Source organism: Pelodiscus sinensis, chromosome 4, assembly GCF_049634645.1.
Source record: "Pelodiscus sinensis isolate JC-2024 chromosome 4, ASM4963464v1, whole genome shotgun sequence".
In the NCBI taxonomy this organism is placed as follows: Eukaryota; Metazoa; Chordata; order Testudines; family Trionychidae; genus Pelodiscus; species Pelodiscus sinensis.
Window position 1 is genome coordinate 40,620,869 of NC_134714.1, and position 15,283 is coordinate 40,636,151.

The 15,283-nt window shown below is 42.7% G+C and overlaps 1 protein-coding gene and 1 long non-coding RNA gene across 10 annotated transcripts in view; one reads left to right on the top strand and one right to left on the bottom strand.

Moving 5' to 3' along the window:
- The window catches only part of LOC112544631 (uncharacterized), a 43,080-nt gene extending 36,172 nt beyond the window's left edge, over positions 1 to 6,908 (top strand). The window contains exons 4-5 of the long non-coding RNA XR_012903362.1: positions 5,665 to 5,734; positions 6,771 to 6,908. This is a non-coding gene — a long non-coding RNA (uncharacterized LOC112544631). The remainder of the gene's footprint in view (positions 1 to 5,664; positions 5,735 to 6,770) is intronic.
- The window catches only part of NRXN3 (neurexin 3), a 1,564,511-nt gene that overhangs the window by 868,586 nt on the left and 680,642 nt on the right, over positions 1 to 15,283 (bottom strand). The window lies entirely within an intron of this gene.

Sequence of the window (15,283 nt, forward strand, 5' to 3'; positions counted from 1 at the left end):
GAAATGTACAAGAGGGCTCAGGTCTGGAACAGAGGGTGTCAGAATAGAGGAAGGGATCTCGGGATGAAGCAGAGGGTTCAGAGCACAGGAGGAGGATCAGGATGCAGGATCTAGGAGAGAATTTGGATGAGGGAGGGGATGAGGAACAGGGGATCCGGCTGCGCTTACCTCAGATGGCTCCCAGGAAGCAACATGCCCCTCAGGAACCTAGGCAGATGGATGACCAGGCAGCATTGCATGTTGCCCCCTTCCACAGGCACCACCCCACAATTCCCACTGGCCACAGTCCCCAATCAATGAACAGAGGGATAGGTCTCTGCTTCCGAGAGCTGTACAGAGATCAGCAGAGTAACCCTGCTGCGGTCTTAACAGCCCTGACCAGAGCTGACAAGATCCCTTTTCAGCTGGATGCCTAGCAACCCAAGGCCAGGGCTCCAGCTGCAGGGGAGAGTGAACTTGGGAGTAGGGGGACAGGCAAGCAGGTTAACTAGTCTCCCCAAAGCGGGGGCTTATCTGCTACCCATGTACAAGAGACAAAGGGAAACCTAGGCCAGTGCAGTAAGTAGTTCTGGACACTCACTTGGGAGGACTTTCTCCCCACTTTTGGAGAGTACAGGATCAATGTTCCAATATGGTGCTTGGAGGCAGTGCTCCACTGGAGTTGTTATAAAGCTATATTTTGTATTTTTATAACCTCTTTCATAGATCGATTTCTTTAAATAAGTCTTATCAATGCATATTCCACACTAGATCTCATAAGCCCAAGTAGACATATTGCTATGGTTGGACAGAGACATCTTTGCTTCCCGTTCATAAACTACTCTGTAGGTACTGCAACTAAGAGTGCTGGCTGCAGCCTCTGGCTTGAAGAGGTTTCCATTATGGACAGGGTTTATAATATAGCTTAATGGCGCTCAGCACCTCCACTATGCAAATTGTTTCAGCACCCCTGAATTGCTCTGGTTTTGGTGCTCATTGCTCAACAACTGCTGCATTCCACTCCCAAGGTGGCTGCATTTCAGTGAGATCGCACGTAATTTGTAATTATACAATATACGTTAGCAGTGGGCCCAGGAAGTACAGAGCACTGCAAAACATTAGTATTTATTTAATGGAATAAGTGTGCAAAAAACCTGCTGTGCACACATTTCAGAATGGCAATGATTTCTCATTATTGCCTGATTTCTGTAAAACACCTATCTGGAAGGCAGGTGATTTTGTAGGCCAAGCCTCAGGTTTCATTTCTACCAAAACCTCTATTCGGCAGGAAGATTGACACCGGGTAATTACTAAGGCAGAAAAATTTGTCTGTTTTCCAAAACAAAGATTATAAACTATTTGATGCAAACATGCAATTGTTGGATGCTTTCCTGCAACTGGGGCAGCAGGTAGAATTTTGCAGACGAAAACATCCAAGGAAGAAGATGCAAGAAAGTACAAGTCCAGTGATTAGGGCATCAGCCTATGATTCGGGAAACCCATGTCAGTTCCCTCTGGGATTCTGGCAAATTACTCAGCATCTCTGTGCCTCAATTCCCTCTAGGGTTGCCAGGTGTCCAGTTTTCGTCCAGACAATCCGGTATTTGTGGCCACCTGTCCAGTTAAAAAAAAAAAACCCTGAAAATACCCTGCTGCATCTGGTGGGGATGGGGGGCGCGGGGATTTAAAAGCACAGCAACTTTTTTTTTTCCTCAACCAATTTTTTTTCCCCACCATGTTTGGGATTTTTTGTGAAAGTATCTGGCAACATTAATTCCCTCTAAATCAGAGATAGTAAATCCTCTCAGGGGTATCCTAAGGATAAGTGTATTACGAGGCACTCACATGCTGCAGTAATAGAAACCAGAGACCAAATGAAATTACACAGGAAAGCAGAACAGTTTAAGATACAGCATCCCAGACCAGAAGTCCAGAAACTTGGATTCTTTCCCAGGCACTGACACTAATATACTACCTACAATCTGAGACAAATCACTTCTCCCCTGGGTGTCAGTCTGCCTATCTGACAGAGTTGTTTACAGATTATCATATACAAAGCCCCATGCAATGCTAAATATTTCTAATATTAGAGTTGCACAGTTGATTTACTGGGCTAGATTTTTCCTTTATATTACTAGACTGACTTCAGTAGATTATTCTGGCCTGTTTAACAGTGACCTGCCTCAGGTGTGTGTGTGTGTCCTTATACTCATAGATTCAAAGAAATCAGAATAAAAAAAGATCTACTAAGACAAGTCCCCCCCCCCCCACTTCACCCCAAGTCAGGAAACAACACAGGATAAGCCACTACAGAATACCAGTAGGGCTTTGTCATGTCCAGCTTTAAAAGATCACTTAAGGGAAACTAGTCCATAAACATTAGCATCCTACTGTGAAGAGCTGTTCTCTAATATTCATTAGAAATTCAGCTTTACTTAATTTCATCACTGTCTCACTACTCCTCAACTCATCCTCTCCCTTCTGCCAACCCCTACTCATCAGCTAGGGGTAAGCAAACAATTTAGCTCTTTTGAGCTTCTCTTAAAAGTCAGTCATTCCAGACCCATTCAGTTTTGTTTCCTCCTCCTAGGTCCTACCGTTTGTCATCATCTTGCTAACACTGAGTTGTTCACAGCTGACTATAGTATTATATAGCAGATACCACAATTGCCAAAGTGCTAAAGAAAGCATCTACAGTCACCCTTCTCTGACATAACTTTTCATATGCAGATCCTAGTCTCATGGGCATTTGCATTACTTTATTGCATGGACATATCATATACAATCCCTTACACCCTATCACCTGTTAGGTCTCTTTCCTCTTTCTGCATTACTGATTATTTGAAAGCTGCCTGGATCACATCAGACAGGATCCGTTATTGCAAACGGCTCTCACCCACTCTTGCACAAGTTCATCACTGTATGCATCACTTACAACATGCTACACAAGTTCTTCCCCATCAGGCCTCTAGCTTCTATCTAAACACAAGGGATGAGATCTCATTTCTCTGAGATCCTAGACTTCTCTAACCTTTGCTTCTAACCTTCCCCTGCTTCCTCTTCTGGTCTCTCTTTTAACTGTCCTCAGCTGAACAAACTGAATCACTATGCAAACTGGTTAATTATCACCTCAATTAGGCTCAGGTGGAACTTTTGCAAAGTACACATAGTAATAAGTGGGCCTTAGGCTACTCACACTGTCACAGATCTCTCCCTCTCTAAAGAAAAGATCAGCAAGAGTCTCTCAAGAATAAAAAAGAGGGAAGCTAACTTGTAGGCTAAGCTTGGTAGGGAAGTGTCCTGCCTAATACTCCCTGGAACTTCTGCACAGAAGAGAACTCTGCAGGCTCTATATCAGGGGTGTGAGACCTCAGGCTCGGGGGCTGGATACGGCTCCCGGCTTGCCTGGATCCAATCCAAGGCTTAGGACCCCCTCCAGCATGGGGAAGCCCTGCTACTCTACCATGGGGCTGGAGCACACAAAATCTACCAGCGTGGGGCCCCCAGGCTCTGGTGTGCAAGGGGAATGTGGGGAGTGTTATCCTTTTCAGTCAGGGGCCACATCAATGAGGGTTTGATTTTTTTTTTTGATTCTCACTTGTGTGTGGCCCCCGACCCAAAAAAAAAGGTTTCCCACTCCTGTTCTACAGCATTTAATTCTCTTTGGAACTGATGTGGTTAATAGACGGACAAGATGTCCAGTTTTCAATAGGAACATCTAGTCAAAAAAGGATCCTGGTGGCTCTGGTCAGCACCGCAGACTGGGCCATTAAACATCTGGTTGTCTGGGCTGTGGAGCCAAAGGAGACTAGTCCCTACTTATTCTGAAGCAAAATGCAGGACAATGTAGCACTTTAAAGACTAACAAGATGGTTTATTAGATGATGAGCTTTCGTGGGCCAGACCCACTTCCTCAGATCAAATAGTGGAAGAAAGTAGTCACAACCATATATACCAAAGGATACAATTAAAAAAAATGAACAAATATGAAAAGGACAAATCACATTGCAGAACAGAAGGGGGATGCGGGGGGGTGGGAAGGGGGAGGAAGGAAGGTAAGTGTCTGTGAATTGCTGATATTAAAGGTAGGGAGAGTGGGATGTTTGTGAGTTAATGGTATTACAGGTGATAATTGGGGAAACTGTCTTGGTAATGGGTGAGAAAGTTCAAAGACTTGTTAAGTCCTTGTTGGCAAGTGTCGAATTTTAACATGAATGACAGTTCAGAGGATTCCCTTTCAAGTGCAGATGTAAAAGGTCTTTGTAGCAGAATGCAGGTGGCTAAGTCATTTAGAGAGTGTCCTTTCTGGTTAAAGTGGCAAGAAACTGTTTTCTCTTTCTGATCTTGTCCGATATCTGTTTTGTGGGCATTAATCCTTTGGCGAAGTGTCTGAGATGTTTGTCCAATGTACATAGCAGACGGACACTTTCGGCACATGATAGCATAGATTATATTTCTGGATGCGCAGGAATATGTGTTCTTGATCTTATAACTCACTTGGTTAGGTCCAATAATGGTATCAGCAGAATGAATATGTGGACAAAGCTGGCAACGGGGTTTGTTGCAAGGGAAGGTACCAGGGTTGGTATTAGTGTGGTATGTCCTGTGGTGGTTGGTAAGAATCATCTTGAGGTTAGGTGGTTGTCTATAGGAGACTATGGTGTTAAAATTCGACACTTGCCAACAAGGACTTAACAAGTCTTTGAACTTTCTCACCCATTACCAAGACAGTTTCCCCAATTATCACCTGTAATACCATTAACTCACAAACATCCCACTCTCCCTACCTTTAATATCAGCAATTCACAGACACTTACCTTCCTTCCTCCCCCTTCCCAACCCCCCGCATCCCCCTTCTGTTCTGCAATGTGATTTGTCCTTTTCATATTTGTTCATTTTTTTTAATTGTATCCTTTGGTATATATGGTTGTGACTACTTTCTTCCACTATTTGATCTGAGGAAGTGGGTCTGGCCCACGAAAGCTCATCATCTAATAAACCATCTTGTTAGTCTTTAAAGTGCTACATTGTCCTGCATTTTGCTTCAACTACCCCAGACTAACATGGCTACATTTCTATCACTATTCTACTTATTCTGGGCACTGCGCTCTGCCCCATAACCAGCCAGCACTGAGGGTATGTCTACACTGCAGAGTTTTTTTGGAAAAATGGCCATTTTTCCAAAAACACTTCACTTACATCCACACTGCAATTGTGCTCTTTTGGGGGGGAAAAATCGAAAGAACAGAGATTTTTCCAACACTGATAAACCTCTTTCTATGGGGAAGAAGCCTTCTTCCAAAAGAGCTCTTCCGGAAAAAGGCATATGTGGACGGAGAAGAGGAAGTTCCTTCACAAGAAGAGGAAAAAGCACAGGTGCCCTGGTGGCCATTCCATCCATACTAATGACAGTTTACATGCAAGATAGTGTTCATTCAGTGTGGACGCTCTCTCTGAAAAAAGCAGATAGCTTTTCCAATGTGCTTTGGCAGTGTAGATGCTCTCTTTCTGAAGTTTTTTTGGAAGATCTCTTCTGGAAAAGCTTCTTCTGAAAGAAGCCTGCAGTCTAGACATAGCCTGATTCTTCACTCCCATTGCCTGGTTCCAGCCAATGAGAGCTGGGGTGTGTGCTTGTGGGTGAGAGGTGTACATGCCACAGAGTCTCCTGTTCTCCCCCTTGCTTAGGAGTTGGACCTCCTGGCTGCTTCTGGGGTGCAGCATGGAACCAAGACTGGCAGGCTGGGAGCTATCCAAGGTAAGCCTGAGCCCTGCACCCCAAACTGCCCATTCCCAACCCTAGTTCGGAGCCTGCACCCCACCCCAGAGCCCTAATCTCCCCTGCATCCCAACCCCATGCCCTGAGCTTCCCAAACTTGGAGCTCCCTTCTATATTCCAGAGCCTGCATCCCTCCCACACTCCAACCCACTGCCTCAACCCGCAGCCTCCTCCCATATTCTGAATTCCTTGGCCCCACCTCTCCCAAGCCTGTAACCCACCACTGCTTTTCCAAAGCCCCTTCATCAGCTAAAACACCCACTTCCCTCTCTCATGCAATGACACCAAATCTCTCTGGCACTAGATGTGGCACTTAGACAGAGAGACGACTAATATGATCCAAAATGGCTGAAGTACATCCTTCCCAAAACAGTGCTAATTGGATGCCTGGGGTTCTTGGGCAGGTGCTGGTGGATCGATTTGTTTCAGGAAAATCCCTCGGAATGATCTTGTGATGGGTGGGGAATCCTTCCGTTACCCCTGGCAGAAAGGACTCCGGGAGTTGTGAGAATATGCTATCTTCTCCAGAATAAGGAAGGGAATACTGTAACATTACTGGATTTTAAGGGGATCAGACAGGTCACTGTTGCACCCATTGGGGGGATGCCTCAAAGTCTGTACAAAGGGGGCCAGATGAAGTGTCAAATGAAAGCTTATGTTCTACTGATTCTATCTATGCTATTCATGTACTTGTGTGATATCTGTATGTGGAGTTATAAATATGTACTCTGTGATGCTGGAAGATTCTCTGTCTGAGACAGCAATGGGCCAGGAATGTTCAGTCAGTGACTATGCTAATTAGCAAGGCTACAGGGACAAGGCTCTCAGAGGCCAATACACACCTGAGAAATGTCTGGGACCTGCAAACCAGTCAGTATCTGATGACTGCTGACTTGGGACACAGGGATAGGTCACTGGGCCATGTTACCACCTCTAGCTTGGAAGATACCAGGGATGGATATAAAATGCCACGAGGCGGACTCCATCTTGCCTTCAATTCTGCTACTGATTCCAGATGCAGCCTCGCGAGGAACAGCAAACCAGGAAGAATCGTTGGCCCATCCTGACATAGGATGTACACCAGAGACTTAAGATAGCAGTTATAACATCTCTGCTAAGAGCCTGCACCAAGAACTTGGTGATTTGATGCATGTAATGTATTCTTAACAACCTTACTCTCATGCTTTTCTTTCTTTTATTAATAAACCTTTAGATTTTAGATTCTAAAAGATTGGCCCAGCGTGCTCTTGTGGGTAAGATCCAAAGTGTAAATTGACTGGGAACTGTGACTGGATTCTTGGGACAGGAAGAACCTGTTCGGGGTGGGTGAGATTGGGTTTTATAACCCCTCACCTGTGTGCAGGCCCGAGGCTGATTGTGGCACAGGGAGAGCTGGACTGTCAGAGGGGTTTTGCTCGTGAGCCTTCCTATTGGTTGGACTGGCAGCTGAAGCGCTCTGCGTGACTGGTTTATGACCTGTTTGGGAACTGTCTCCAGTCTGGGGCTGTAAGGAGCCCTGGTTTTTGAGCAATTCGCCCTGAACGGACGCCCTCAGCTGTGCTCAGACCCAGCCTGGTCCATCACAAATACATAACGAGAAAACGTAACAGGGCCAACCACAATGGGTGCCTGCTCAGAGCTTCCATCTATGACTGCAATAAAAATAAAAGTGACCTTTATGTGCTATGAGTTGAGCCATAATATATATTTCCCATTAGCTTTAGTGCACACAGGAGCATAATGCAAGCCAAGGGATTCAGATAAAATGACAGCTCATCCACGGAGTCACAGGAAAAGACTGCTTATGGAAAAGCGTGTGGTTCCCTTCTGATGGTTCACCGAGAATTCCATGGCCCCTTGATCCTCATGCACCTAGTTAAGAATACTACAGAAGCCAAACATAAATTAACCTCCCGTTAAGTGTTGCTTTTGACTACATATGCAAAATATGAAGAAAAAAAACATTTGCAAGTTTGAGAAAATGTAGAACTTAAAGCAAGTTTTTCCACTTGGCTTAGCCGCCTAAGAATTTGATGTAAATACTGCTGTTCATGAGAAGATCTCAAAACATTTTGCAAAAGATTACCTGTAAAATGGGGACAATACTGATGAAGAAATGAAACTGAGGCCCAGAGAAAGAAAATGGCTTATCAAAGATCAAACTCTTATGTCAGTATCATTTTATACAAGAGAAGTAAGCAAAGTGGGGTCAGAAAAGATATGCACAGCATGCTCTTATTCATGAATAGCACAGAAACTACTTGATGAATTTTGTAAAGAGGTTTTAAAAGTTGTTTTAAATTCATTTGTTGTATCTCTATTTGTAAATTCAAGTGTCTTTGTTACCTGTCTCCAGCTGTGCAGAGCTCTGGGGAGCCATCACACCCTCCAAAAGTAACCTAAAAAGCTTGTCTACAACTAAAAACGTTAGTGCTTTAAATAGCCCAAAATGCAGGTCCTTCCAGGGGTGAAAATGAGTGCTACAGGTTCTAATGGAACACTAAGGGTGCATCTAAACAGCACAGTTATTTCAGAATAACAATGTGAGTATCTACACAGATATTCTGTTATTTTTAAATCTGTAAAGCTCATTCCATAAGGAATAATGCAGTGGTATGGATGCTCCATTGCTGCTATTTTGAAATAGCCCCTCCCCAGGGCCATTCAATATAATTACTCACCAGTGCCACCTGAGGCTCTAATTCAAGGTAGCACATCCACATTAGGGAAGTCTCCCTTGGACTAATTTTGAGGCTTCCCTGTAGTGTAGATGTGCTATTTCAAAATAAGCTATTTCAGAGTATTTCTTCTGGAATAATTTATTTTTAAATAAGTGTGCTGTGTAGATGTACCCTAAGAATCCCCCTCCCAATAGTATAAAGTCCTGGAAAAGCTCTGGGATATCATACTTTGTCAAAAATTAAAATGTCACAGCTTCAATCACCCATCTTGGGACTTGGATTTGTATAGTGCATATTGCTCCTATGCTGCTTATTTTAAATCCATTACAGGGAATCCTTTTCCTGTGGTACTCTAAGCAAGTTATTTCACCCTCTTAGGGTGACATCTTGGAGAAGAGAGCACAGTTGGACAGCACACTGGAGTCCTCTGTGGAGATGAGTCAGAAGAAAGAATCCTTTGGCCATGAGGCTCCAGTAACTACCACTGCTTCTATATCCCTTTTCCTTGAAGAGCAATGGTGATGGCATTGCCTAATATGTCCTCAACCCTCTCTTAGCTGAGCACACCCTCTGTGGTGTACCTGGGGCATGGGTTTATTGAGTAACTTCTCTTCCTAACTCTCCACAGGTTTATAACTGAACCATATGAGTTCCAATGCCTCTGATGAACTCCACAGCCAGAGGTTAGAGATTCCTCTGTCCGATCTTCCTCAGGCACTGTAACCAGTTCACAGTCATATCTTTCTGGTGCTCTCTGTTAGTTACATCTTCTTATTATGGGGAGTGGCCCACATAGAATTTGGAGGCTATTGGGCACCTAAAGTCTGGATTAAGAAGAGTTCCTGGAATAATTACAGCAAAGATTTTAAAAGTCCTATATATAGTTGTTCTCTCTCAGCAGCTCCCTGGGTGAAGGCTTGTGGATGACTGTTCTTCAAATTGTCACTGAAGTCTCTAGCGAACTATGTGATTATTTCAGGAAGGAAGTAAATAAAACCGTGATAACTGACAGGAAAAATGGAAATCCTAATGGTGGCTATAAACAGGTTTCATTATGTTGCCTTCACTGTTGTAAGGGTTAAATATATCAAGATACAAACAGGCCCAAATACTTGACTAAAGAAGCCCAGCAAGTTAGAAGCTCTTTCTATATAAATGAACTATTTGGCTACCTCATCTAAAAGACTAAGTTCTTTGGGACTGAATGCAGTGCACTTTATTTGAACAAGCAGAATGCAGACTCCTAATTCACAGCCTGTTTCTCTACACGATGTGTTCAAAATATAACTTACTATTTCATCTGAAAAAGCCCACAGCTCCCTATCCGATTCCTCTACATCCTCCAGAAATAAGGATATATCTGTCAGAGAAGCAAGTGGTGTAAAAGTCCTAACTAGATCTGCCAGTCCATCCTCTGAGGAAGAGATAGGATCATTCCCTGTGCTATGTTCTCATCTAATTTTTAAGTGTCCCAAGAAATGGGATTCCTACCACTTCCTTGCAGATGATTCCTCAATTAATAGTCTTTACTATATGGAAAGAATTCCTGATATTTAGATAAATCTACCTTTGTTAAATTTCATCCCATTGTTCACTGGACTATTTAAAACTAGTCCTTGGTCTTTGCACTTCTGAAATATCTTAGGATATGTCTACACTGCACATTTATTTTGAAATAAGTTTTCCAAAAGAAAGACACCGAAATAGCTGATTTTGAAATAGCAAGTTTATGCTACAGGGAAGCCTCAACATTAATTCGAGGCAGGCTTCCCTAATGTGGACATGCTACCTCGATTTAGAGCCTGAGGAGGTACTGGGGAGTAATTACTTTTAATAGCCCTGGGGAGAACTATTTTGAAATAGCAACAGTGCAGTGTCCACACTACCACTGTTCCAAAATAGCTATTTCAGAATAGGCATTATTCCTCATGAAATGAGATTTCAGAAGTCATAATATGCCACCCATTATTTTGAATTTATTTTGAAATAACAGAATTGCTGTGTAGGCGCTCGCATTATTCCAAAATAATGCTGCCATGCAGACGGACCCTTAAAGGTTTATTAGAAGAGTTAGTATTACAACTGGGCCTAGATCACTCTACCAAATTGACCTCTGTGCTCTCCCTTCTCTGTCATTGCTTGACTCAAAGACAAATAATCTGATGAATTTTGCTTTTCTATTTCCATGTTATTTTTGCTATTATAAACATATTGTAAATGGCCAAATAGTTCGGGCCTGCAGCTTTTCTGGGTGCAGTTAGCGTCAAGTACCAGATGTTCTAAATACAGTCTGACTGTAGAGAACACATCATGCTTCTGTTCATATACTGGTTGAATTACTTTTAGAATTAGATTTACAATTACAATGCTTACAATTATAACCTTGCTTACCACTAAAATTATGCAATATTAGCTTAAAATTCATGATGTCAGCAAATGTTCCTGTCAACAACACTAACCAGAAAATTCAAAATACAAAGAATAAAAAAGGAATGTCCAGTAATTAAAGGGCTAGTCAGGAACCCCGAGGACATGGTTTCAATTCCCTACTCTCTCTCTTACTCAGTTCCAGCTATTATTTTACTCATGCAGTATCACAGATATGGGTGATGTTTTTTGAACATAGTAAGATGTGTCCTGCCCTAAGGAGGTTACAACCCAAGGTAGAATGGTACAATAAAAAAGGGTGTAACACAAGGGATGGTGCAGACAAGCAGCAACACATAGAAAGAGAAGAGGGACTTGAAGAGGGGAAAACACTGTAATTATGTGTAGTCAAGTACAGAGATAAAAAGAGAATAGTGGGTAGCCCAGAGTTCATCCAGAAATGGCAAAAACCAGGGTGTGGAGGAATGCCAGCAGGGACGTGTCCTCAGTTGGTGGAGTGAGCAGAAGAGGAAGAGTACAGGAGGCCCCTGACTTGCGACGCAATTGGCTCCCGGGGAAGCATTGCAAGTTGGGGGCATTGTAACTCCAACCCTCATTTACGATAGGCGCCATCCTCCATTGTAAATGCAGGCTGAGGACTTAAGTCAGGAGTTTTCGTCCCCTTCTGCACTTACAACCATTTTTGTAAGTGAGGGGGGTTGGAACTCAGGCAGTCGCAAGTCGGGGGCCTCCTCTACTGCTACATTGCATTGGTGAGGAGGCAATTGGTTTGTCTCCCTGTTAATCTGTGGAAATCTCTTAACAGTCAGTTGTAGTTCAGTCTCTACCTAATTCTACACATCAGTTTTTAATTCCAATTTAGGCATGCAGGTTATTGTAGCTCCTAGTTATTTGGTCATCAGCAGATATTATGGTCCTGAGAGAAGGGGCAAGTGCTCAGATTGAATTTCAATTGATCTCTTCTCTGAGTCTTTAAGGTCCAAATGTTTCTGATCCACTGCACAGTACAAAATTTCACTTTCTCCCCCAGTACAGAACACTTTCTGTATCCAAACAAAACTTGAATTTCCAACTATATGATGGTAAATCAGATCAAAGTAATCTGCAAACTCCTGGCACCTCTCCAGCTATTTGTCACTGCACTAGACAATCCTGAATAGTATAAAGAATAAGTCCCACGGTGAAACATCAGCATGTATCTCTACATGGATAACAAATACAGCAAATTCTTAGTTTTTTAGACAGCCTGGCAAAATACCACTCTTATTTACCGGACTGTGATTCTTGTGAAATTACTTATTTCTCTTCCTGGCTTCACTTCTCTTCAGGTTATTGGGTTTCACATAATCTTACATTATCTATTACGTGGGCCATTATTTAGGGCACCAAGTGTAACATATTTTATGATAGGAACCAATAAAGTTCTTTAATTTCCCCCTTGAAATTACTCGTGATACAGGGTTATTACCTCTTAAAATTTGACAGCTCTCATTGATCAAATCAATCTTTAAGTTAGTACTAGCCATAGATGTTCAGCCCCAGCATAACTGGCTGTAACATTTGCTTTATAAACTGACATTTGAAAAACTTCCCTTGAGGAAAAATATTTCTATAAGTTCCATCCAACAAGCTGAACTTGAAATGAAGAAATTTGGGTGATATAATGGAAAGTAGTAATGGGCAATTCTTATCAATGACTCTGCATAAATGGCAGTCAAATAGAAAATTAGAAATTTCCCCTGGGTTTTCTCCATTTTTGCCTATATTTGAAAAAGTTACCAGACAGTTATTAGCTGGCACTAACAATCGAATCTACCAGCTAGAGACAGATAAAGATATGACAGGGAGGAGCAAAAGCAACCTTTCCAGTGTGCTAATAGCTTTCCGTTGCTGCAGAGTGAAAATGACAGCAGTCTAGTCAGCTTTGTAGCTGTCATAAAGCTGAGAATGGGAATTAGGATAATCACTGATGTTGAGTCAATTTCACTCTGCTACTATTTGGAAAAACTCTGGCTAGTAGCAGATGCACCAAATTAGGAAAACAATATTACATCAACACATTCAGGTCATACTTCAAAGATTATCTTTGCAGCAAAAATGATTTGTAACTTTCTTTGAAAATAAAAACTTATTTTTTGCTCAAATTAATGAGTTACATCCCCAGTCTAGTCAGGAAAATCTTCCAGTGGTGAAGAGACAAGTGTATTTTTCTTTGCATCTCTTATATCACAGAGTAATCTTAATTTATCTGATCTCTGCATATGACAAATTCCCCTCTCCTGTTCTTATCCACAAGTATGTCCCCAAACCTTCTTCTAGCAATGGATTTTCCACCCGCACTATCTTTATTTAGGGATGTAAAATCCTATTTAATTAGCTAACTAGTTAAACGCACAGTTTAGCCCGTTAACCAATTAAAAAGGGACAAGCGGGTGAAAGGGGCTGGAATGGCCCCACACAGGCAGGGGCTGTACCCCACCCCACAGGCAAGGGCTGCTCCAGTGTCCTGGCTGCAGTGGCCCCTGCCTGCAGGGTGCCCAGGTCCGCCCAAGGCAAAGGCTGCCCTGGAGCAGCCTTGTTGTGGCAGGCAGGGAGCTGCTCCAGTCCCACCAGTTAACCTTAACTAGTTAACCGGTTAAATCTTCTCATCCCTATCTTTAACCAAAAAATGTGGGGTTGAGTACAATATTATCGCTAACAATAATTTAACTATTACGGTAGCTAGCAGCACACATTTCCCAGTATCCTTCCAATGGACAGAATCTCTCCTCGTAGTTTTCTGGGAGCATCAGGTATTTAAATGGCTCATGATTTCCAGGACTAAAAGTGTACATATGACATAACCCATTTGCAGCAGCTATAATAAGTCCCTATTATAGATTCCACTGTTGTACAAAGACTGAAGAATTCAAGCAACACCGGCATATGGATTGGTTCCAGAATTCACTTACTGACACGGCTAGTTTTCGGCATCACATTTAGATTTTATCATGATGCCCTCACTCCCACAAAAATGAATACAAACTGGCTTTCACTACATAGAGAAATGTGATTGCTACCTATTATGTAGTTCAACAGCAAACAGAAGTGCTCCAAGTGAAGAATGGGCATTACAACTACCATTTGGATTTGACTTGTTTTGGACAAGGCTAACCAATCTGAAGTCCTCTACCACACCAACCTATATAGTGGCAGTGTGGGCAGAAATTGCTGCCATAAAAGGCACACAGTGCAAGCTGTTCTCCCATTACCATTCCACACGACACTACTCAGTGCCCTGTCTGGTCGTCTTCCTGCACTCCACTGCATTGAAAGCAAGTTGACCAGAAGCTACTTACCCTTAAAAGCAGTGCTTTGTTCACAGTATGAAGCTTATTGGTGTCTTATTGTCAAAGAAGTCACCATCTCTACTTCCGCTGCTTGCATGTCTTAGGGGACACATCTTCACTCTGCGGAAGATAGATGCTGCCATGATCGATCTTCCAGAGTTCAATTTAGCAAGTGTAGTTAAGATTGTCTAAATCAAACTCAGAGGGCACCCCATGGGTGACCAGTACTCCTGCTCTTCCCAGGGGTAAGGGAAGCAGATGGGAACATTTGCTCCCATCGGCCTCCTGCTGTGGGGACACCACCAAGCTCAGCTTAAGGTAAGCCAGCTCCAGCTACATGTTCTACATAGCTGGAGCTTCAGAGGGGTAGCTGTGTTAGTCCATAACTTAAACAACACATGGTCCTGCAGAACCTTAGAGACTAACAAAAAATTTAGATAATATCATGAGCTTTCGTGGGCACAACGCACTTCTTCAGATGTATGGAAGAAGGGGTCCAGAGGTACAAATAAACAGCAGAAAAAGAGGGGATGGGGAGGGAAAGAGAAGGGAAAAAAATCTTGTCAATTAGAGTGTCCATGCTAAGTGAGGCTAATAGAGTGGGCTGTAAGTGCCTGATAATTAACTTTTGATGTCATTAGGGTGTTGAATGTAGCGACCCATCCAGTTCACGTCTGTGTTCAAAACCTTGATTAAAGGTGTCAAACTTGCAGATGAAAGCAAGTTCCACAGCTGCTTTTTCCAGCTGTTTTTTGAAATTGCTTTGTAATATAGTCACTTTTAGATCCATTAATGAGTGCCAAGGCAGGTTAAAATGTTCCCCAACAGGTTTCTGTGTGTTACCATTTAGAATATATGATTTATGTCCATTAATCTTTTGTCGTAGAGACTGTTCAGTTTGGCCAATATACATGGCAGAGGGGCATTTCTGGCACTTGATGACATAAATCACATTAGTGGATGTGTGGTTGCATGAGCCTCTGATGTTGTGGCTTATGACTGTGATGATATTACTTGTATAGATTGGTGGACAGAGTTGGCACCAGAGTTTATTGCAGGTGTGGGTTCCTGGGTGAGCATGATTGAGGTGTGCTGTGTGGTTGCTAAAAAGAATTTGTTTCAAGTTCAGG